Genomic DNA, 22,515 nt, shown 5'->3' on the forward strand with positions numbered 1-22,515 from the left:
TTTCCCACTGATTAGTTTAACTTGCATTTATTTTTCATTCACAATTATGCGTGTTATTTTATATGAAGTAACCTGAAAGCAAAAGAATAACAAAATAGTTACATAACTTTTTTTGTTCTTTTTAGCCTGTCTTTGACCCTGTCACCACTGCATTGACCTTATTCACTCTGGATCACAGTTTGCATGCTTTCCTGATGCGCTTCAACTTCTGTATGGAAAGACCGTCTGGAAATGTGTCCAATAAACAAGCTTGTGCTTCTAGGATGTCTTCATTCAGTACTTATAGAGGCATTTGTAGCCCCCTGACAATACAGCCAAGAACCCATAGGGGGATGTGCCACGTTCTTGGAAGGCTATTCTTGAGTAGCTCATTCCAAGTTCAGTTAAAGAGGCATTAAAGACAATCAGTCAAACTAAAAAGACTTTAACAATGAATAGTCATAAAACATAAGATAGAGTCAAAAGCCCAATAGACAAAGAAGATAATCTTCATCCTGTAGGATAGGAGTAAGTTTGGTTATCTGCTCCTAATCATCCTCATTCAATTCACAAATCTAAGGTGAGACCCAGATTTGTTTTTTGGGATAACCAGTTTTTATGGATTTTGCAGCAGCAACCAAGGTACAACTTGACCACCATCCACAAGCTGACACAGTAATTACAGTACATGATTACAACAATTTGACACCCACATCCAGTCCGTAATTAGTCCACCACCTTCCTCAAATCTTCTCATCTTTGCGGGGCAACCCGAGCCTATATATAGGGCGCTCATACTACGCTCACCAGTTTCCTCCGCTCATCACTGACGGGGGGCCCTGCGACTTCTGTTTGCTCATCATTCGGTCAAGTTAGCCCATCAGCTTTGCCACCCCGACAAAAGTGTCATCGTCTGTGGTACTGTTGTGCTGTAAGAACAGCTCAAGTTTATACTGTGGAAAGAAATGCTATTTTATCAAAGATTGCCCGACCTGACCTAAATCTAATAAACAGAAGCGGTTGAAAAAAATAGGAATCCTTTCACAGAATCAGGAGTATGTTATGGGATGCAGCTCTGTACCTCCTGTTCAGAGCGTGGCTAACACTCCACAGAGTGCTGTACCTCACATAACCATGAAGGCACACATTGAAACCAATGATAATCATATGCCATCTGTCAAAGCTATGATTGATTTAGGGGCCACGGGTAATTTAATCGATTCTAAGTATTTATTGAAACTACAAATAGAAGCATGTGAAAAAGAAACAACCAGAAAAGGGTTGAGCAGTTGATGGAACTATGTTGTCCTCTGGGCCCATCACCCGCCATACGGTGATGGTCATTTCACATTGTCAAGATCAAGAACATATTCAGTCTGATACGATTGATGCCCCTCAATTCAAGTTAATATTGGACATGCTTTGGCTAACCCTCCATAACCCATCAATTGATTGGAGTCAGCAGAGCATAGAGTTCTCCTCTACATTCTGTCACAGAGTATGTAATCATGCTCAGCATTTTCAATCCTCCAGTGCTTTCCTACATCACACAATTGCTACAGCAGCGGAAAAAGAGGTAACATTTTCCGAGCAATAACATGATTACCAGGAAGTGTTCAGTCAGAGCTGTGCTGAAACTCTGCCACCTCACAGATCGCATGATTGTCAAGTTGGTTTAGTGCCCAGGGCAAAAATACTTTGTAGCCAAATATATACACTCAAAGAAAGAGAAAATCATCACTTGAATATCTCGAGAGGTACTTAGAGAATGGATTCATAGGTCCTTCTATATCACCTGCAGCTTGCCTGTTCTTTATACCAAAACCTAATGAGGAGTTGCGCCTTTGTGTTGATTATCGAGTCTTGAACCATATAATTATGAAGAATAGATATCTTCTCACCCTCCTTCCTGTCCTGTTAGATCAGGTCAAGACAAGCACCATCTATACAAGTCTTAACATATGAGGGGTCTATTACTTAGTCCGCATTCGAGAGGGTGATGAATGGAAGACAGTATTTCAATCACACTTCCAATTCTAAGAATATTTTGTCATGCCCTTTGGGCTATGCAATGCTCCTGTGCTGTTTCAGTATTTTGCAAATGAAGTGTTGAAAGAATACTTGTATCAGTTTGTGATTGTCTATATTGACGATCTTCTGATTTACTCTCAAACAGAAAATTAACATGTACACCACATCAAAACCATTTTGGGCACATTGCTGCAACATGGTCTATACTGCAAACTTCTAAATTGTGAATTCCACATCACTAAAGTGAAATGTTGCTCCTCAAGGGTTAACCATGTCAGAGAAAAAGGTGCAAACTGCAAAGAACTGGCCGCAACCTCAGAATGTTAAAGACATACAAAAATTCCTGGGGTTTGCAAATTTTTATTGCCGGTTTATTCCTCTGGTTTCCTTCATAGAAACATCTATTACCAGGTTATTATTTAAAAATGCCAGTTTTTAGTGGACACCTGACAGTGAGAGAGCTTTTGTTACTCTTAAAGAGGCCTTTGTTTCTGACCCAATTTTGGCCCATCCAGATATTGACAAACCCTTTGTTGTGGAAGCAGGTGCCTCAAACAAAGCTATTGGGGCAATTTTGTCACAAAGGCGTTCTGAAACAGGACAGTTACATCCAGTGGCATATTTATTTTAAAAATTCAACGCAGCTGAAATAAATTATGCTATATTTGATAAGGAACTACAGGCTTTATGCATTGCCTTTAAGGAATGGAGATGTTATTTATTAGGGGCCAAGTTCCCAGTACCTGTTTACACTGATCACTGTAATCTACAGTTCTTAAGTTCTGCCAGAACATTGTCTCCTTGTCAGTTAAGATGGTCCCTGTTTTTCTCAGAGTACGAGTTTATAACCACCTTTCGTCCTGGCTCTGAAAATGGAAAGGCTGACTCTCTATCCTGATGTTATGAAGGGGTTAACAACAGATAGGGAAGGCTATGTCTCATATCATTCTACCACATCACATTATATGGGCTAATACAGTCCAAGCATTTCTGGATGACATTCAAAATGCCTTATCTTTAGTGGATCTAGCTAAATGAGTATCCCAGACATCACATGGGAAGATACAAGAAGGGTTACCTTTTCAGGGGACTCCAATCTATGTACCCACATCAGAATTAAGAACACAAGCCATTCAGTGGTGTCATGACACTCCCCTGTTGGGACATCCTGGGAGAGCTAAGACTTGTGGAAATGTACTATACAATGTTTGGTGGCCAAGTGTTACAGCTGATAAAAATGAGTATTTAACCAATTCTGACATTTGTGCCTAAATCAAGGCGGATCCCTCCAGCCCAAAAGAGTTTATCCTTCCATTCAGCACTCCATATTGTGTATGGGGGGATATTTCTGTTGACTTCATTGTGGGATTACCATCATCCCATCGTTATGATGCCATTATGTTGGTGATAGACACATTGTCAAAATTAGCACACTTTATTGCTTGTGTTGGAATTCGTACTGCTCCTCGGCTGGCTCAGCTCTTGTTGGAAAATGTGGTTTGGTTACATGGTCTTCTCCGTACTATTACGTCAGACCGAGGAACACAGTTCATGACTCAATTTTGGAAAGTGTGGTGAGCTAATCTGGGAATTCAATCTTGTTTGTCCACAAGTTTCCATCCACAAAGCAATGGACAAACAGTGAGAGTTAATAAGTACAATAAGCAGTATTTCCGATGTTTTGTACAAGATTCCCCAAGGTCATGTCACATTCTTCTACTGGGTTTTCACCTTTTAACACCACTTTTGGGCATCACCACCATACCTTACCTATAGTACTTCCCATCAAGCATGATTCATTTCCGGCTGTAACTGATCACATAAAACAATTGGTTCATATCGCTAAAGAAACAAAAATAAATTTAATTGCGGCCAAAGAAAAAGGCCAGAGAACCAAGTGGGTGACAAAGTCTGGCTATCACATGCAATCTAAAATTCATGATACAACAGAAGTTTCTACCGAAATTCGTGGGGTCCTTTACCATTATCAAGAAGATAAGCCCAGTTAGCTACAAATTACGGCTTGCAGCTTTGATGAAGATATATCCTGTGTTCCAAACCTCTCTTCTCAAACTAGCATCAGATAGGGCTTGTCCTTGCTTTCCTCCTGTGTACATTAATGGCACCCCAGAGTTTCGAGTTAAGGCCATTAAAGGAATGCGTAAGCGCAACGGCATTTGGTATCATGAATTGGGTATGGCCAGAAAATGACTCTTAAGAAAAAGCCCATTCATTGCTTGCCTCTGCAGACCTTGGTTGCTTTTTGGTCATAGGTCAGCAGTATCCCACCGGTAGGGACATAGACGGTTGGGTACAGTCAGGGTCTGCAGTACTGTTGCCCATCCCGCTTTGTGTCTTGAGAAAGCAAGAATTGGAATATGTGGGAAAAGCCATGTATATGGAACTCGCCATTGGTGGAAATGCTGGAAGATACCAGAGTTTTAATGTTTCTCAACACCATAAGATAGCCACCATGGTGGCAATAAAAAATCATTGGGGCGAGATCTTGCGAGACTAAAGTAATGAGGCAGCTATAAGAGCTGCATTTAACTCCTGCAGTCCCCCAGAGCCTGCCATTCAGTTCCTGGTATTGGCCATCGGTTCCCGTGTTTTGTCTTTCTGTTGGGTGGTAGGTCCGTCTTTGCTTGTGACCCTTCAGCAGGGTCGTGGTATTGAAGTAACGTTTCTTCGTGCATGGCGCTTGGACTAAGGAGGCTGTTTGGACGTTTCTTCCCACAGTGGCCAGCCAATTAGCCGCATGGTCGTTGCATCTGTGTTCACTCATTTTCATATTTTGCTAAAGTGCGTTTTGTGCATCTAAACACTCCTGCCAAGACAGACTTGTAAGGGCGTTCAGACTTATGTGACTCCTGAGACTGCACCTTTCGGACTGGCACCAAGTATTGTGGCATTCTTCATCATTCTTAGCTCTCATGGTGCATACTTACGTTCCAGCCTGGTTCTGTTATTAAAAGCAGTACATTTCCCACTGCAGTACAGTACTTACATATAGTTCCGATGCCATAATGGGGGAATCCACATGAATGGTTTAATCACGTATATACCCTGTTTTGTGAATGTGTTATGTTTTGTCAACCGTCTGATTAAGTCAAGGGCATACGAGGGTCATAAGCTTCACATGATTAATTTCCACACATGCAAGTGTATATTGGTCTGCAGGTTGCAGATTTATGATCAACCAACTTTTATGTGCACATAGCAGTTCTGCCATATATCTACATCATTTAATGTTATTTCTCCTGGAAAAGATGTGCAATAGTTTAAGTTACTTACACATGATTTATTGCTGATATGATTTGAATGATGCCTTGCAAATTGCATCTTGACACATAGTGTTGTGGTTGATTGTGTTTCTCTTACAGGTTTCCTTCCCTGGTGTACCCACCCTAATTCCCTTCTCCTGGTTGGGCCACTAAGCTCCTATGCTTATATTATTGTCAGAGACTGAGGTGCCGGAAGGTGGGCTTTTGGGGGAGGGTACTGTTCCTGCGGGTCCTTTCCACTGACAAAAAGTATGTTCCATCCTCTGCTAACCAAATCATTCAACAAGCCCAGCAGAGCAACTCTGGGGGTAAAGTGGAGCCAGTGGCCCAGAATTGCAGAGAGTTTCCTCTTGATGGCCTCCCAAAAGGGGACCAGTTTATGGCATGACCATACCTCGTGGAAGAAGTCTGCCTTCATTAAGGAACGACAGGCACAGTGGGCCTGTGAGATCCTGCCGAGTCGGTGGAGCCGCTGGGGAGTCATGTACTCATTATGTAGATAGTTAAGCTGGGTCACGGATGGGGGTAGGTCGCGGGCACCTTTCTGCATGGACCTTCTTTTCGCGCAATACGCGGATACATCCGTGAGCCCTATGGGCGCGGCCCCGACTGCAGTGAGGTAGGATGTTCCCTGCCTGATTTTTGGTATTTACTTTATAGCACCTGCTGGTGAGGTTTTGGTCTGGGCACTTTCCTTCACTTCTATGTTGGCCCATTGTCATAGCAGATTAGGATTTTGTATTTTGGTCCCAACGAATTGGCACAGATCTTTGTGACACTTAGGCAAAAAACATGTCGACCCTGATTTTATATGAACATGACAGAACCTTATTTTCCTCCACTTTTTACTTTAATTTTAATCATGACAAGGCCCACCTGCAAAATAAACACAGTTTAGGTGTCCCTTAGCCATTTTCAACTTTCACTCTTTCCAATCTACACATCAGACAGTTTATTTGACTCTTTACTCAGCACTTTTTATAAAAGATCTCCTGCCTATTAGGCAGTGCAGCACTGGCCTGACGATGAACTGCCTAATGATGGAGCATGCCACCTAATTAGGTGGGTGAGGGCTCTTGCTGTCTCCTCCCGACCTATTTCATATCAGGTGTGACAAACTGTGTTTCCACCCTTTTTTGTTAGGAACTGCATACCCGTTTGTGTATTGGATAGTTAAGCTGGACCAGGTGGATGCATGCAGAAATAGCAGATTCCCTGGGGGCCAATCAGGCCTTACGCCACTTGTCTTCAAGCTTACCAACCCAGGCCTCCCACAGAGCCCAGGGAAGCAGTCTGGAGCATTGACAATTAGAGAGTGGTAGATATGGAAGAAATCTCCCTTGCCCAGTCGCCCCATCAACAGTTTGTCTGCAACAGTTTTTGCACCTCTTTATCCAGGACTTAACCTTTGTCATACCCTTTTATCAACCCCCTAAGGATGGGTTTGCTGGCCACCCAGAGAGTACCAACGGAGGCCACTGTGCCCCAGTTCACCTCAAAATATGAGCAGATCTCTATTTCAAAAAAGTCTGAGCAGTCCTGGTCGGTGAGATACTAGGCGTTAATGCTGCACATGGGGTACAGGGTCACTGCAGGGGGGCTAAACTGCAGAAGGAGGGGAGGCATGGTCTAAGATACTCGCAGAAGGGTTTCAATCTCCATAAGTTAGAGGATGTCCGTTGCCGGAAGTCAAATCTGGTCAATGTGCGACAGAGTGCTGTACGCTTCCGATATGTGGGTATAGGCACACTTGTGGGGGTGCCCTTTCTCCACACATCACAAAGCCCCATAGAATCTGCACAGGATGAAAGCAGACAGGAGCATGCTTGACACCCCGACCGAGGAGTGCCTGAAGTGTCATGTACAAGGTCAGTGCCAGCATTAGAGTCACCCCCCACCAGCATGACACCCTGGGTAAGGGTCAGCAGAAGAGACCGAAGTGCTTGTAATGTGAGTTGTAGCTGTAGCTGGGGAACATAGACAGAAAGGAAGTTGTAGTGCCTGCCCTCCAGTTGACCCTCAATCTCCACATTTCGTCCTTTCATTGGAGGCAGACACCACCAAGGGGAACCACCTGTGTTGCAAGCAGGCCACTCCCCTGGAGCCCCCGTAAAACCCCATGTGGCACATGCTGTCATAGCCAAAGCGACCCAAAAGGGCAGTGCGTGCCCAGCAAGTGAGTTTCCTGGAGCAGAAGGACTGCTGATTGGAATCGCTTCACATATCTGAGAACTGCCAACTACTTAATATGATCTAGCAGGCCGTTGACTTTCCAAGGTAGGACCTTAACCAACATCCACAAAGAAAGAAGGCAAGGGGGTCCCAGGCACATATAAGGATGTCAGTAGGTCTGGTGGGACATCACTGCAGGAGGGGCACCTGAGGCAGCGCTCCAGAATGTGAGCATTTGGTGTGAGGGAAAAGTGTCAGTGAAGTGTGTGTTGAAACATTTAAAAACAAACAAAACAATCCACGCCCTTACCTTCCCCCTCCCCATACTTCCCCAAAAGCATCTGTTGCCGTACCCCCATACGTAACCACAACCAAACGGGACCTAGAACTACCCATAAGCTCCAAGACGGCCCCAACATATGAGGATCATAGTGCCTGACAGGAATTGTTTTATCGTAACAGTACGTGCATAACTAGAAACCCCATAGCAAAACAAGAAACAGTGTAGGGAAAACATGTAAAAAGAGAAGGCTAGATTATCTGTACCCCTCTGCCCAAACCAATCACAGAAACCAAACCAACCAGTTGTGCGGTCAGAGTGTTATGGGGGTGTTGGGGCCTTCATCCATGGTCTGGAAGAGGTCTGGGGTGCCCAACAGATTGGCATCTGGAAGAGCAGCTCCAGTCCCAACCTCTCCTCAGTCGGAGCTCAGTGTGCTTTGCCGCCCATGTGGGTGGGAACGAGTCCTCTGGTAGTCTGGCCACCTCTTCCTGGAGCTCTTAGGAGAAAGATGGGGAGCACCTCCTCCTGTCAGGGAAACGACCTTCCCAGGTCTGCCAAGGCACGGTAGCTATCTGCTTCCTTCGTCCATTCCCAGACCTGCTCCAGTGTACCACAAAAGTAGGCTGTAGAGTTGAATTTCATTTTCAGCTCTGCTGGGTAGAGGAGGAGCATGTATTGCAGCTTGAGAGCCCAAAACCTTTGCTTCACATCCTCAAAAGAGCATCTGGCTACTGGACTGCCCTGGTATAGTCAGGGAAGACAGTGATCTTCATGTTTTGAAAGTGTAGGTCATGCTGTATCCTGGCTTCTTGAATTAAAACGTCCCTGTCTCGGTGGTTGAGAATGTGCACTAATAGTGGTCATGGGGTGGGGTCCAGGGAGAAGCTACTCAGCCAGGGGCCTAGATGCCCTATCCACCACAAACCATGGTGACAGTCTGTCATAGGGAATCCAGGACCTCAGCCAGTCCTCCAGAAACAGGTCCACACCAGAAGTCTTTGCACCTTCTGTAAATCCAACAAGCCAGAGGCTGTTCCTCCGCGACTGGTTTGCTGCATCTTCAGCTCACTCTTAAAAGACTTAGTGGAAAGTATTTGGAAGCCCTGGAGCTTGAGGGTGGCTACCTCATCTTCCACTGAGGATACTTCAGTCTCAACCGTCATCACCCAGCCAGCAACATTACGGAGGACTTGGCGCAACAAGGACACATTCACTGGGGCCTCAAATACTTTAGTTTCAACCACCTCCTTTGAGTCTTGAATCACCTTAAGGATAGTAGCGGGGTGAGCAAGGGAGGTGGGGGGCACCAGTAGCACCAAGGGCGCCAGAGGTAGGCTTGGTGTACTGATCAATCTTTGTCTGGGCCGGTGGGGCTGGCCTGTCCCATCCCATCTCCACCTGGGAAGCCGTGGGTGCAGTGAGGGAGTATGTAAGCCACTGTCCGTGGCATGTTTACCCCAGTGGGGCAGCATGAGCAGTCAGGGCAGTTGTGCCTCCGCTGACGGACCAGGTCAACTAGTCACAATAGTATTGCTAGGGCCATGTGATATGTCTGCCAATAATAGACCACAATCCACTGGCAGCTCCCACACCACGGACAGGTAGGGTCCCAGCAGAGCCAAAGTGCAAAAGGGGCAGATGTCAGGCCACCCCAGAGCGACCAGTCCATGGGGAGCCCAGCAGCACAGCAATGCATGGAGGGAGTAAGCTGGACCCCCAGGAGCAGTCATGTTCTACTCTCGCAGGGTGGTGCAAGCCAAAGAGTGAATAGGAAAAAGGAGGAGGGGGAGTGCGAAAAAACATACAGTCACCAGCAGGAGTGCAGGCCCATGGGAAGAGCTCCAGCTTCAGCCAACTGATCTGTGGCACTAGCAGACGGTCCAGAAGTTAAGGAGGGGTGCACACCGGCCGTTAAGTACGACTCCCCACTTGTCAGCCAGTATAAACAAGATCTATTTCAGGGAGTGTCTGGCATCTAGTACCAGCACCCTGCCAGGTGGGCTTCAGAGGGGCCCCTCGAGCCAGGAATCACCCTCGATTACAAGGCCACTTTCCACAGCCCGGGATGGCAACCAGTTGCATCAAAGGCACTCAGTAAGGGAGCTGGGACCACATGTGTCGCGCCGCACCGCGCGGCGCGAGCCGAGCGTTCGGCACAAGCCGCGCGTTCGGCTCGGGCCGCGCTTCGCGTCTCTAAGACGCGGCGCGCCCCGAGCCTTTCTTGCACCTTGCGAGGCCCCAGGACTTACTAGGGGCCTCGCGCTGCGCTCTCCCTCCGTCTTGTTGGGGTCTCCTGACCCCTCTTACCTGTTTGGGGACTCCTCTTTCTTCTTTTCTGTCTTTCTTTCTTTTTGGGTCTGTTTTCTCCTCTGTCCTTTATGTCCTTTCCCCTTCCCAGGTTACCTCTGTCTTCCCAGCATTCCTCCTTCCCTATTCTCTATGGTTTCTGCTCCAGTCTATTCTATCTACTTTTCCCTATGCAAGATGGTGTCCTTTTTCTTCCTGTGGGTCACTTCCTGTTTTATGGTATTTAAGGGTGTTTTTTCTTTCCCTCTTTGCGCTGCAACACTCTCTGTTTCAGTTAGTGTCCTCGCTCCTGATTTCCTAGCCCTTGGCTTTGGATTTCGCCATTTCTGTGTTACGTCAGTTCCTTTGATTCCTGTTCCTCTGTTCTTGTTCCAGGAATCCCCTGCGAATCTTCTGGGAGGTTTTTTCCTCTTCTTCTGAAGGGGTTTTTTCCCTCTGGCGCTACTTTCTCACGGTCACGGTCTGTCCTTGGCGTTTCCTCGCCTACAGCACCGTGGCTACCAGAAAGAGTCGCCCCTTTTTGGGACAAAGTCGAACCCTCAAGATCCACGCCTCAAGATCTGCAAACTCCAGGCGCAAGCAGCACGTGAGTCGTGACAGATTGCAGCGCCCAACCATCCCGACGTCTTCTAGCACCATGGAAGACACTGTGGTAGCTGCTGCGGATCCGGATCAAGCTCTGCTAACTACAATTCAGCAACAAGCTCAAGAATTACAGCAACTACGCAGTGAGAATGCTGCGTTGCGACAGGCCTTGGCCTTCCGTAGTGGTGATGTCCCGACGCTCTCCGCCTCTACCCATCGTTTTTCGGGTGAACCAACCAAGCTGCGAGAGTTCCTTGACTCCTTGACAGTGTACTTTGCCTTCCGACCCACCCAATTCTCCCACGACAGAACAAAGGTGGGTTATCTCATCAGTGCCCTATCTGGTCCTGCCTTGGCCTGGGCAACCCCGATGGTATCATCTAACGATCCGGTATTGTCGGACTATTCTGCCTTTGTGAACCGTTTCAAGCTGATGTTTAGTCGTCCGGGATTGGAGGCTTCAGCAGAAGAGGCCTTATGCGATATTCATCAAGGTTCACAAGAAGTCCTTCAATACATTACACGCTTTCGTCAACTAGCGGCAGAGACCACCTGGGTGGAACGTACTTTGGTGACTTTGTTTCGTAGAGGACTCAAAGAAGAGATCAAAGACGAACTAGTACATTCCACCAGAGTGGAGGATCTTCGCGGCCTGATGGATCAAGCCCTCTCCATCGAGTATCGCCTTCAGGAACGGAGAGCAGAGAAGAGAAAAAGCAGAGGGTCTTTTCAACCAAGCACCTCACGAGTTTTTCCACATCGTTCTGAGGAACCTCGCCCTCCTGTCAGAGACACCGAAGGAGAACCCATGCAGGTGGATACAACTCGAGGCCCTCTCTCCCCTAGCGAACGAGAAGAAAGACGAAAGAAGGGGTTGTGTTTATACTGCGGATCTGCCGGCCACATACTGCGTACCTGTCCAGTACGTCCATCAAGGCCATCGGGAAACGCCGCTTCCCGTCCTCTGTAAGAAGGGAGGGGACGGGATTAGCAGCCATACCTTCCATCAGTTCTTTCAACGACAATACCACATCCTTGTTCACTTTACCAGTAATGTTACAATTACCTGATGGCCGTCTAGAGAAGACTATGGCACTACTAGATTGTGGAGCTAGTGGCATTTATATGGATAAGAAGTGGGCCACCACTCAACAAGTTCCTATACAACCTAAGGAGGTTCCAGAACAAGTTCACACGGTGGATGGATCTTTGATATCATCGGGTCCAGTAGATACAACTACCCTGATGCTAAATCTACAGATCAGTAACCATCAGGAACACATTTCCTTTGATCTTATAACTTCCCCCAACCATACCATCATTCTTGGAATCCCGTGGTTCATCAGACATAATCCATATGTGAACTGGGCTACCCGGACGGTTTCCTTGTCTTCACAGTTCTGTCACGAGCACTGTTTTGCTTCAGACAAGTATTGGTCGCCTAAGAGGTCAATTATCACGGAGGGCACCACCGGTTCGACCATAAATACAGTCCAAGGAGTTCCTGAACACTATTTGGAATTTCAAGATGTCTTCCAAAAACCTTCCAAACCTGTGTTACCTCCACATCGAGATTACGATTGTGCTATTCCCTTGGAACCTGGCACTATCGTTCCTTTTGGCAGGATGTATTCCCTCACGGAAACTGAAAAGGAAGTACTAAAGGAGTATTTGGATGAAAATATTCAAAGTGGGCTTATTGTTCCATCGTCTTCTCCGGCTGGGGCTCCTCTCTTTTTCGTACCCAAGAAGACAAAGGACCTTCGCCCTTGCCTGGATTTTCGAGGCCTGAATAAAATAACTATTAAAGATCGTTATCCTTTGCCTCTCATAAGGGACATTTTAGAGGCAGTCAGAGGGGCTCAACGGTTTACCAAACTAGATCTACGGGGAGCCTATCACCTCTTACGCATTAAAGAAGGAGATGAGTGGAAAACGGCCTTTAGGACTCCATTTGGTCATTTTGAATACAGGGTAATGCCTTTCGGTCTTACTAATGCCCCGGCAATTTTTCAGAGATTTATGGACTCAGTATTCTCGGATCTCCTGAATCAGACAGTTGTAATCTACCTTGATGATATTCTTATTTATTCCAGAAATCCCAAACTCCATTCTTCCCATGTTAAACAAGTTCTTCAACGACTCCGGGCACATCAACTGTTTTGCAAACCCGAAAAGTGTGAGTTTGACCAGACGGAAGTCAAATATCTAGGATATCATTTAAGTACCACCGGAGTAGCCATGGATCAAGAAAAGGTGCAAGCTATCCTAGATTGGCCTTCTCCATCCTCCATTAAAGAAACACAATGCTTTCTAGGATTGGCGAACTTCTATCGACAATTCATCGCAGACTTTGCTAAACAAACTAGCCACATAACTCACACTTTAAAGAAGGAAAATCTTATTAAAGGGTTTGTCTGGACTAAAACTGCTGAAACAGCTTTTCAAGAATTAAAGAAGGCATTTACACAAGCTCCCATCTTAAGACATCCAGATACCAACAAACGATTTATTGTCGTCACCGATGCTTCTGAAAAAGCCATTGGTGCCGTTCTACTCCAACAACAAGAAGACGATGGTCTTGAACATCCTGTTTTCTATTTATCTCATATACTCTCTATTGCAGAACAACATTACTCAGTATTGGAAAGAGAATTGTTGGCTCTGAAAACAGCTTGTATTGAATGGAGGCAGTTTCTGATGGGTTCCAAGGAACCTTTTGAAGTGAGAACAGACCATCGAAACTTACAATGTTTACGAAATTTCGTATGCCAAAATAGTCGTCAAGCTCGTTGGGCCTTCTTCTTCAGCCAGTATGATTTCTACATTACATATATTCCTGGCTCCCAAAACATTCTGGCTGATGCTCTATCGCGTCGTTATCCAGATTGTACTCCTGTCCCAGCTCAACCCCTACTGGAACCTAGTAAGATCATTGGGGTAGCCCAGTCTTTTCTGGAGGAGGTACAACTGGAGTACCCCAATCTATCTGATGATGAAATAGAGAACTTAAGGCCTCTTTTACATAAGAGACAAGGATACTATTATTATCACGATCTGTTATTCATCCCCACTAACAGAGTGAGAGAAAAGGCATTACAAATGTGTCATGATTCACCGGTTGCTGGTCATAGAGGCATCAAGGCCACACAAGAACTGTTATCCCGATTTTTCTGGTGGCCTACTTGGAAAAAAGATATTGAAACATACGTTCAGGCTTGTCCCACATGCGCTCAAGTCAAGATTCCCCGAACCAGGCCTGCGGGTTTACTCCAGCCCTTGCCGGTTCCGCCAACTCCATGGCACACCATCTCCACCGATTTCATGTGTTCGTTACCACTCTCAGCAGGAAACCGGGTAATCATGGTCACTGTGGACTCTTTTACTAAGATGGCTCACTTCACTGCCTTGAAAAAACTACCTACATCCCAAGAATTAAGCCAGATATTCATTGAACATATCTTCCGTCTTCATGGACTTCCTCATACTCTTATATCTGATAGAGGTCCTCAGTACATTTCCCGGTTCTGGAGGTATTTTTGTAAGACACTAAACATCGATAGAGCTTTGTCATCGGGCTTCCATCCCCAGACCAATGGACAGACCGAGCGTCTGAACCAGGGCTTAGAACAATACCTTCGTTGTTTTTGCAACTCAACTCAAAGCAACTGGAACACTTATCTCCCTATCGCTGAGTTCTCTTATAATAACTCAGTCCATAGTGCCTCCAAGACCACTCCTTTTTTCTGTTCTTATGGTTTTCATCCTACCTCTTTTCCTACTTCTTCTCTGTCTCCCACTCCCTTACCCGCTATTACTCATTTTTCCAAACGTCTTCTACAAATCCATAGACTGATTCGTTCTAATCTCTTACACACCAAGAGATATATGAAGAAAGTAGCAGACAAGAAACGTAGGGCAACTCCGGACTACCTTCCACAGGATAAAGTTTGGCTTTCTTCTAAATTCTTACCCTCACGTCTTTCTCAGAACAAATTCACACCTCGCTATTACGGGCCTTTCCGTATTCTCCAGTTGCTTAATCCCGTCACTGTCCGTCTTCACTTGCCTCACACATGGAAGATTCATCCAGTCTTCCATGTCTCCCAACTCAAACCTTATGTACCAGATCCGTACTCCCGTCAGTTTTCCTGTCCTCCTCCTGTCTTAGTGGATGATGTTCCTGAATATGAGGTTCAGGAGATTTGTGACTCTCGTCTTTTTCACACCCGTCTGCAGTATCTGATTCATTGGAAGGGTTATCCTCTCAGTGAGTGTTCTTGGGAAGATGCATCTTCTGTTCATGCTCCTCTTCTGACTCAGCGCTTTCACCGTTTATTTCCTTTCAAACCAGGGCCTTCGGGAGGGGGGCCTACTGTCGCGCCGCACCGCGCGGCGCGAGCCGAGCGTTCGGCACAAGCCGCGCGTTCGGCTCGGGCCGCGCTTCGCGTCTCTAAGACGCGGCGCGCCCCGAGCCTTTCTTGCACCTTGCGAGGCCCCAGGACTTACTAGGGGCCTCGCGCTGCGCTCTCCCTCCGTCTTGTTGGGGTCTCCTGACCCCTCTTACCTGTTTGGGGACTCCTCTTTCTTCTTTTCTGTCTTTCTTTCTTTTTGGGTCTGTTTTCTCCTCTGTCCTTTATGTCCTTTCCCCTTCCCAGGTTACCTCTGTCTTCCCAGCATTCCTCCTTCCCTATTCTCTATGGTTTCTGCTCCAGTCTATTCTATCTACTTTTCCCTATGCAAGATGGTGTCCTTTTTCTTCCTGTGGGTCACTTCCTGTTTTATGGTATTTAAGGGTGTTTTTTCTTTCCCTCTTTGCGCTGCAACACTCTCTGTTTCAGTTAGTGTCCTCGCTCCTGATTTCCTAGCCCTTGGCTTTGGATTTCGCCATTTCTGTGTTACGTCAGTTCCTTTGATTCCTGTTCCTCTGTTCTTGTTCCAGGAATCCCCTGCGAATCTTCTGGGAGGTTTTTTCCTCTTCTTCTGAAGGGGTTTTTTCCCTCTGGCGCTACTTTCTCACGGTCACGGTCTGTCCTTGGCGTTTCCTCGCCTACAGCACCGTGGCTACCAGAAAGAGTCGCCCCTTTTTGGGACAAAGTCGAACCCTCAAGATCCACGCCTCAAGATCTGCAAACTCCAGGCGCAAGCAGCACGTGAGTCGTGACAACATGTACCTCTTCTAATAGTTAAGGCGAGGGGAGCCCAAAGCAGTGCCAGTCCAGGACCTACTGCTCAGCCGTCCTGGGCAAACCACTCTGCCCACTGGATCTCGGGACCTCCCCTGGCCACAAAGTCCAGTAGAGGTGACTCGCGCCCTCAGAACACCACAGCACCCTCTTTGCCCCCAGGGTAGTCGGACTCCCGGTCTCACACCCTTCGCTATTGTGAGCTTTGACGGCCTCCGCTGCTTTGCATAGGTGAGCGGCAGTGCCTCACATCTCCCGTCACCAGCTCCAGTTGAGTGTGGCTTGAGCCACCATCTCCAGTACAGCGCTACGCAGAAGCTCCAAGGTGTGGCCCCTCTGCAGGACCACAAACCTCTGCACCACATGCAGCCCTCAACTGCCCCCACACAGTTCAGCAGCAGGCCACCATCTTGCTCGTGCCTTGCTGCGGCCCGCAGCCTCCGGCTCCAGGTGCTACTCAACAACCCCTCTGACAGCTCATCTTGGCAGAGCCTCTAGATCCTCACAGCCCCAAAACTCAGGGGAGGGAAGGAATCATTGCTGTCGGGCAAGGGATACAGGTGGATTAATGTGGGGCCACAGTAGCAGCCGTAGAATGCGGCTGATATCTTGGCTGCCAAAGCCACACCCCTTAGACCCAGATTTTAAGGTAATTTTATTAAATTCTAAGTTTATTCACCTTGTTGTTGTTATACTCAAACTTCTGTCTTGATTCGTCTTTCCTTTCATGAGTCTCATCTGGAACCTTATGTTCCTCGCCAAGGGCTTCTAATAACTGGTTAGCCTTATCTGAGAGACATGAAATTTGAGATTTACATTATTTTCGAGGAAAACTGCCGTTTCTTCTTGATTGGAAGGGTGTCCTTCCTTGTGATGAATCTTGGGAACCAGCAGAAGCAGTTCATGTCTCCCGTTTAGTTAAATAATTATTTCAAAGGTTTCCTTATCCTAATGAGACCACAGTGTACCTTTTCCAACTGCAAATGTACACAAGGTGGCAGGTTCTCCTCTCTCTGAGTCAGCGGTTATTTTTCCTGGCCAAATTCCTGTGAAGTCGCTTGGCGTTCACTCTCTGTAGTGCACACATAAAGTTATAGGGCGAGCTCTGAGATCTTTTTGCTTGGGGTGTCTCTGTAGCATTGCATGCCTGGTGATGTTTAGGTATATCTTGCAGCATCTCTATATATCGCATGATGTTATTTCTTTTTACAAATGAACTTCTCTTGGTATTTTTTTTCTCCATTTTTTTTTTTTTTTTTTACAAACTACGAACCGTTTCAGGTACCTAGGTTGGCAGTAGCCATATGTTTCTCATTAACATATCTGTTCAAATAATTCATGGCATATTTTCACTTCCTGTGGCGTTCCTGGTCATTGCTGGTCCCTTCCTGGAAAATTAGTATTTAAAGGGACGTAAAAAAAGTTCATGGTGTTTCACAACATTGCTTGCCTCGCTAGTTCTTCACTGAGCTCCTTTTTCTATCACTCCTGATTTTTGCCTTCAGCTGTTGTCTTGTCAGCTGGCCTGATGCAGCTAGAAGGATTTTTCCGTTTACTCAATTTTTTCCCTTCCAGTTGTTATCTCTGTTTTGTGATTAATTTTAAGCTAGCTGTAAACACTGGAGCCTGGAGTTGCTTCTGAGTGTAGGAAAGCTCTTTGTGCGGAATAACACGACCCTCACTTTGTTGCCAAGAACACCTGCCCATGACACATTGCATCTGCTGCTCTCGTAGTGAACTGGTCCTTCTAGGATTTTTTTTTATTACTAGTCAGATGGCATGAACTGAGTAAGGTAGCAAGATGCAGCACTGTGATCTTTATAAGATTTTGAACTGATTCAATGCTGCATCTCCTAACTATTTCCCCTATTTTTCTATTAGTGGACGGGTTAGTACTAGTGCAGAAAAGTTATTGGATGTAGAAAGAAGTCAGAAAATAAAAGTAAACTATTAGAAACATTTATAAGAAAGATTATTATGTTGTAGCAGAAGACACACTTTGTCTGAATCAGCTATACAGATGCAACACATTATCAGGGGCTATTAGCCAGATGTACTAAATAGTGGTCGCCAAAAACTGGTCGGAATTTGCAGCCACTTTTTTATGACCAATATAGAATTTTACGAACTCACATAGATACTAATTGGACTGTTCATCCTTGGCGTGGTCTTCCTTAACTTTTTGCCTCTGTTCCCCAGTTTGCTGATGTGTGCTGGACTCTGATTTTGCTGTTTTTGTTACTCTGGGCACTTAACCACTGCTAACCAGTGCTAAAGTGCAAGTTCTCCTTTACAAAATGTGTATGTAATTGGCTTACCCATGATTGGCATATTTGATTTATTAGTGAGTCCCTAGTACAGTGCACTAGAGGTGCCCAGGGCCTGGAAAATAAATGCTACTAGTGGGCCTGCAGCACTGGTTGTGCCACCCACATAAGTAGCTCTGTAATCATGTCGCAGACCTGCCACTGCAGTGTCTGCGTGTGCAGTTTTAACTGTAAATTCGACTTGGCAAGTGTACCCACTTGCCATGCCTAAACCTTCCCTTTTCTTACATGTAAGACACCCCTAAGGTAGGCCCGAGGTAGCCCCAAGAGCAGGGTGCAGTGTATGGTTAATGTAGGACATATAGTTATGTGTTTTATGTGTCCTAACAGTGAAATATTACTAAATTAGTTTTTCACTGTTGCAAGGCCGGTCCCTCTCATAGGTTAACATGGGAGCTACCTTTAACTATGATTAAAATGTAGATTCTCTTTGGGAGCGGATGGACATGTGGAGTTTGGGGTCTCTGAGCTCACAATTTAAAAATACATCTTTTAGTAAAGTTGATTTTGAGATTGTATTTTTGAAAATGCCACTTGTAGAAAGTGAGCATTTTCTAGCCTATACCATTTCTATGCTCTGCCTGTTTGTGGATTCTCTGTCTGGGTCAGTTTGACAGTTGGGCTGGTTGCACCTCACACTAGACAGTGACACAAAGGGAGCTGGGGTGTAGTCTGAATTTCCTGATGAGCCATCTGTGCTAGGAGGGAGGGGAGGAGTGGTCACTTACACCTGAAAGGGCTGTGCCTGCCCACACACAATGCAGTCTCCAACCCCCTGGTGAGTGTCTGGGGCCTGGCCTGGGCAAGGCAGGATTTCACATTCAAGAGAGTCTTTGCTTTGAAGTAGGCCTACTTTAAAGGAGAAATTGGGTGTAAGAAGGGCACCCAAAACCACAGACTTTAGAACACTTCTGGAAACCAAGAGGAACCTCTGCCTGCAGAAGAGCTGAGGAAGAAGAGCTGCCCTGCCTGTGACTGTGCTTTGTGGAGCTATCCTGCAGTTGCTGCTTCTGCCAGAGTAAGCGGGCAAAGATTGGACTTTGTGTGCCTTCCATCTTGTGAAGATCTCCAAGGGCTTGATTTAGAGCTTGCCTCCTGTTGTTTGAAGTCTCAGGGACAGCAAAGACTTCTCTCTGCTAGCACCTGGAGTCTCTGGAGAGACTCCTACTCTGCCCTGTGGTGCCCATCCAGTTCCTGGGACCCTGAAAGGAGAAGCTGTCAGCCTAAGAGGAAGAAATCCACACACAGAACGCCGTGCTAGGAAAAGACTGATGCGACTCCGATCTGCGGCTGAAAAATCAACAAGCTGCCGGCTTCGCGGCTGAAAATCGATGCTCGTCTGCAATGGGCCCAGAAGAATCGACGCACAGAGCTCGAGAAATGACACGCAGCTTCGCTGACGGAGGCTGGGAGATCGCAACCCGCGCTGTGTGGTTTTTGGATCCTCGTGCAGCTGGATTTCCGACACAAACACCGCTGGGCGTGTAAAAACAACGCAAGGCCTGCTCGGACCTGAGAGTGCTGACCGGATAGACACATCGCTCTCCTGCGGAGAGAAGAAACAACACAAGGTCTCGCTCGTGAGTGAAATCGACGCATCGCAAACCCTTTTTGACGCACACTCGCCCATGCAGGGTTATTTTTTATGCACCCAAGGTACATTTTCACGCTAACAGTGTTAGTGTGTGTTTAAAACTACATGAAGACTCTTTTTGCTTTTTAATTGATAACTTGACTTGTGTATTGTGGATTTTTGTCGTTTTGGTCTTGTTTTGTTTAGATAAATATTTTCTATTTACCCAAACCTGTGTTGTGTCATTTTGTAGTGTTTTCATTAAGTTACTGTGTGTGTTGGTACAAATACTTTACACCTAGCACTCTAAAGTTAAGCCTACTGCCCGTGCCAAGCTATCAAGGGGTAAGCAGGGGTTAGCTGAGGGTGATTCTCTTTTACCCTGACTAGAGTGAGGGTCCTTGCTTGAACAGGGGGTAACCTGACTGTCAACCAAAGACCCAATTTTTAACACTAATACGGTGGCTTGTAAAATTCCGATTCAGAGTGGGTAGTGATCTAACCTATCTCATGAAAAAAATGAATGAAGTATGTTACAAATTCCAGCTCACTCTAAGTGTAATGATGTGGCAAAAAAAATAATTGATTGGTTTTGTCAAGTTATTATATTGAAAGAGCAGACTCCCTTACGTACGGAAGGTGAGAGTAACTGGTATCATTATTGCTAAGCACACTCTTCCTGTTATGTATGTTAACAATTTTATAAAGCGCGATTGCTAGCCCATAGGTGTCTTGGCCCTGAGAATCTAGCACAGCAGAGACAGCATGAGCGAGGGAGGAAATGACAAATCTAGACTACTGTGACTCCTAAACAATATTATAGAGCCAACTATTTTTTGAAAATCCATGTTTTTAAGGCTTTTCTTAATTTGAGAAGGATAGGTGCGATTAATAAAGCCAATTGGAGATTACTCCAAAGCTTCAGTGCAGTCATTGCAAACGATTTTCTGCCTGCGCAAACACATTTTCAGGGAGAAACCACTAGCAAATTATTGTAAATTGCAAGCCTGAATGTATTAATGGGAGTTCTCCACCAAATAATCGGGAGCACTAAGGTAGCTAGTCTTTTATACTAGACAGAGCATTAGAATTGGCAGGAGCAGTACCACAGCAAAGGATATTGGGGCTTCTTTTCAATGAAAGTTGAAACATGATGGTTGCAAAATGTATATAGCTGTTAGCTGCAGCAACTTCAAGTTAACTTCTCTTTTTTCTTTTTGGGGCACAGAAAAAAAGAAGAAAGAAATTCCACTGACAAAGGTATTGGCTTTCTATAACTATATACCTGCTGGGGTTCATTGAGAAGTTGTAATAAATATCTGTTGAGAAATTGATAAGGGAAATTACAGCATTTACAGCTACCTATAGCAACCCTAACAACGTGTAAGATCCATTTCTGTATAAGTGATCACATTTCTCTGTTTTCAATAGAGGTGAAAAGTTACTAATCTTATCTTTCAGACACTACTTCATAACCACAAAACATGTAAACAGGGCGTTTTTCTTTACCTCAAATGCTCCGGGGGGTGGGTGGTTCTTTTTCAGGGAATGGCCACTAAACATCTACTTTGTTGTCCAGGAGGCAACTGTGGAAATTCTTGCTCCAACTTCTCTTTTGAAATCTAATGACCTGATGCCAAGAATCTATATTGTGAGTTTTTTCAGACAAAATAATCACTGTAGATGAATTGTGTAAGCTGAAGAAGAAAACCTTCAAAGTATGTGAAGTGATAGCTTTAACTCATTCATGGTTATTTTATTTACCTGATAATAGGTTTGGCACTGTGTTATCCGTGCTGTTGACTGTGCTGCTAAAACTGAATCCAGTGATTTAAGAAAAAACTGTTATGACATAAATTCCAAATGAGGATTGCTTGTTTAGTATCACAGAGAGGAACATACATCCGGTTAGATCATCTGATTTATCTGTTTATTTTAAAGTGTTCTCAATTTAAAGAACAAAGTCTAAAATGTCATAAATTTAATATTAATTGGCTAGGCACAACTAGGGGTGTAACACTGGGCCTTCAACCCCTGTGGTACAGGGGGCCCCTACCCTTCTGGTTCCACTCAACCATTTATGGTCCCCCCATTCAGCCCAAAGCCAATGAATATCTGTGGGATATAGGAGCTCAAAGGGGCCCTCTTCACATTCTGGAAGGGGGCCCCCATCATGTTGGTTTCTGCCAGTGGGCACTCATTTTTGTAATAAAATGCAAACGTTTGGCACAGTATAAACAAATGTTTTTTTTATAGTCTTAACAAGGTTGCATTCTCCATCAATTTCACATAAAGCTGCAATTATGGAAAAGTACCATAGTGTTATGAAGTACTTACATGTCTGAAGGCCCAATGACAAATATCCTAAGCCAAGAAAAATAGTCTTATGATCTGATGGGCGATCTAGTCTGCACTGCAAACCTCCTTGAGGCTCATACAATAAACAGATACATTACGGGGCAGAGTGCTACCCAGAAGCCATCTCTGTGACGCACAAACTTCGATGGACTCACCTGCGGAGACAGAGGGAGCATAGTAGCCACATGGTCTCAAGCTGAGGACCACCACAGAGGATACCATTCAATCTTAATGCCAAGAAAATAAGAAATTGATAGCAGTACTCTGCTAACAAGAATGCTGACCAGTCAAGAGACAGTGACCTCAGGCGGAAGCTGTACTGTGAAATTTCATGCTGCTCCGATAATGTACTACTTAACCTTTCAAGCATATCCACCATTCTTCCTCTTTGACCTTGAGCCTCTGGACATTTTTAGCACTTGGGGCGTTT

General features: G+C 45.5%; 1 protein-coding gene across 2 annotated transcripts in view; it reads left to right on the forward strand.

Annotated features, from left to right (window-relative positions):
* Positions 1–22,515, forward strand: part of CAB39L (calcium binding protein 39 like) — an 803,103-nt gene that overhangs the window by 46,449 nt on the left and 734,139 nt on the right. For both annotated transcript variants that reach the window (XM_069205367.1, XM_069205368.1), the window contains exon 2: positions 20,956–20,987. The gene's annotated coding sequence lies outside the window, so the exon portion shown is untranslated. The remainder of the gene's footprint in view (positions 1–20,955; positions 20,988–22,515) is intronic.

The sequence above is a fragment of the Pleurodeles waltl genome, chromosome 8 (assembly GCF_031143425.1).
Source record: "Pleurodeles waltl isolate 20211129_DDA chromosome 8, aPleWal1.hap1.20221129, whole genome shotgun sequence".
Lineage (NCBI taxonomy): Eukaryota > Metazoa > Chordata > Amphibia > Caudata > Salamandridae > Pleurodeles > Pleurodeles waltl.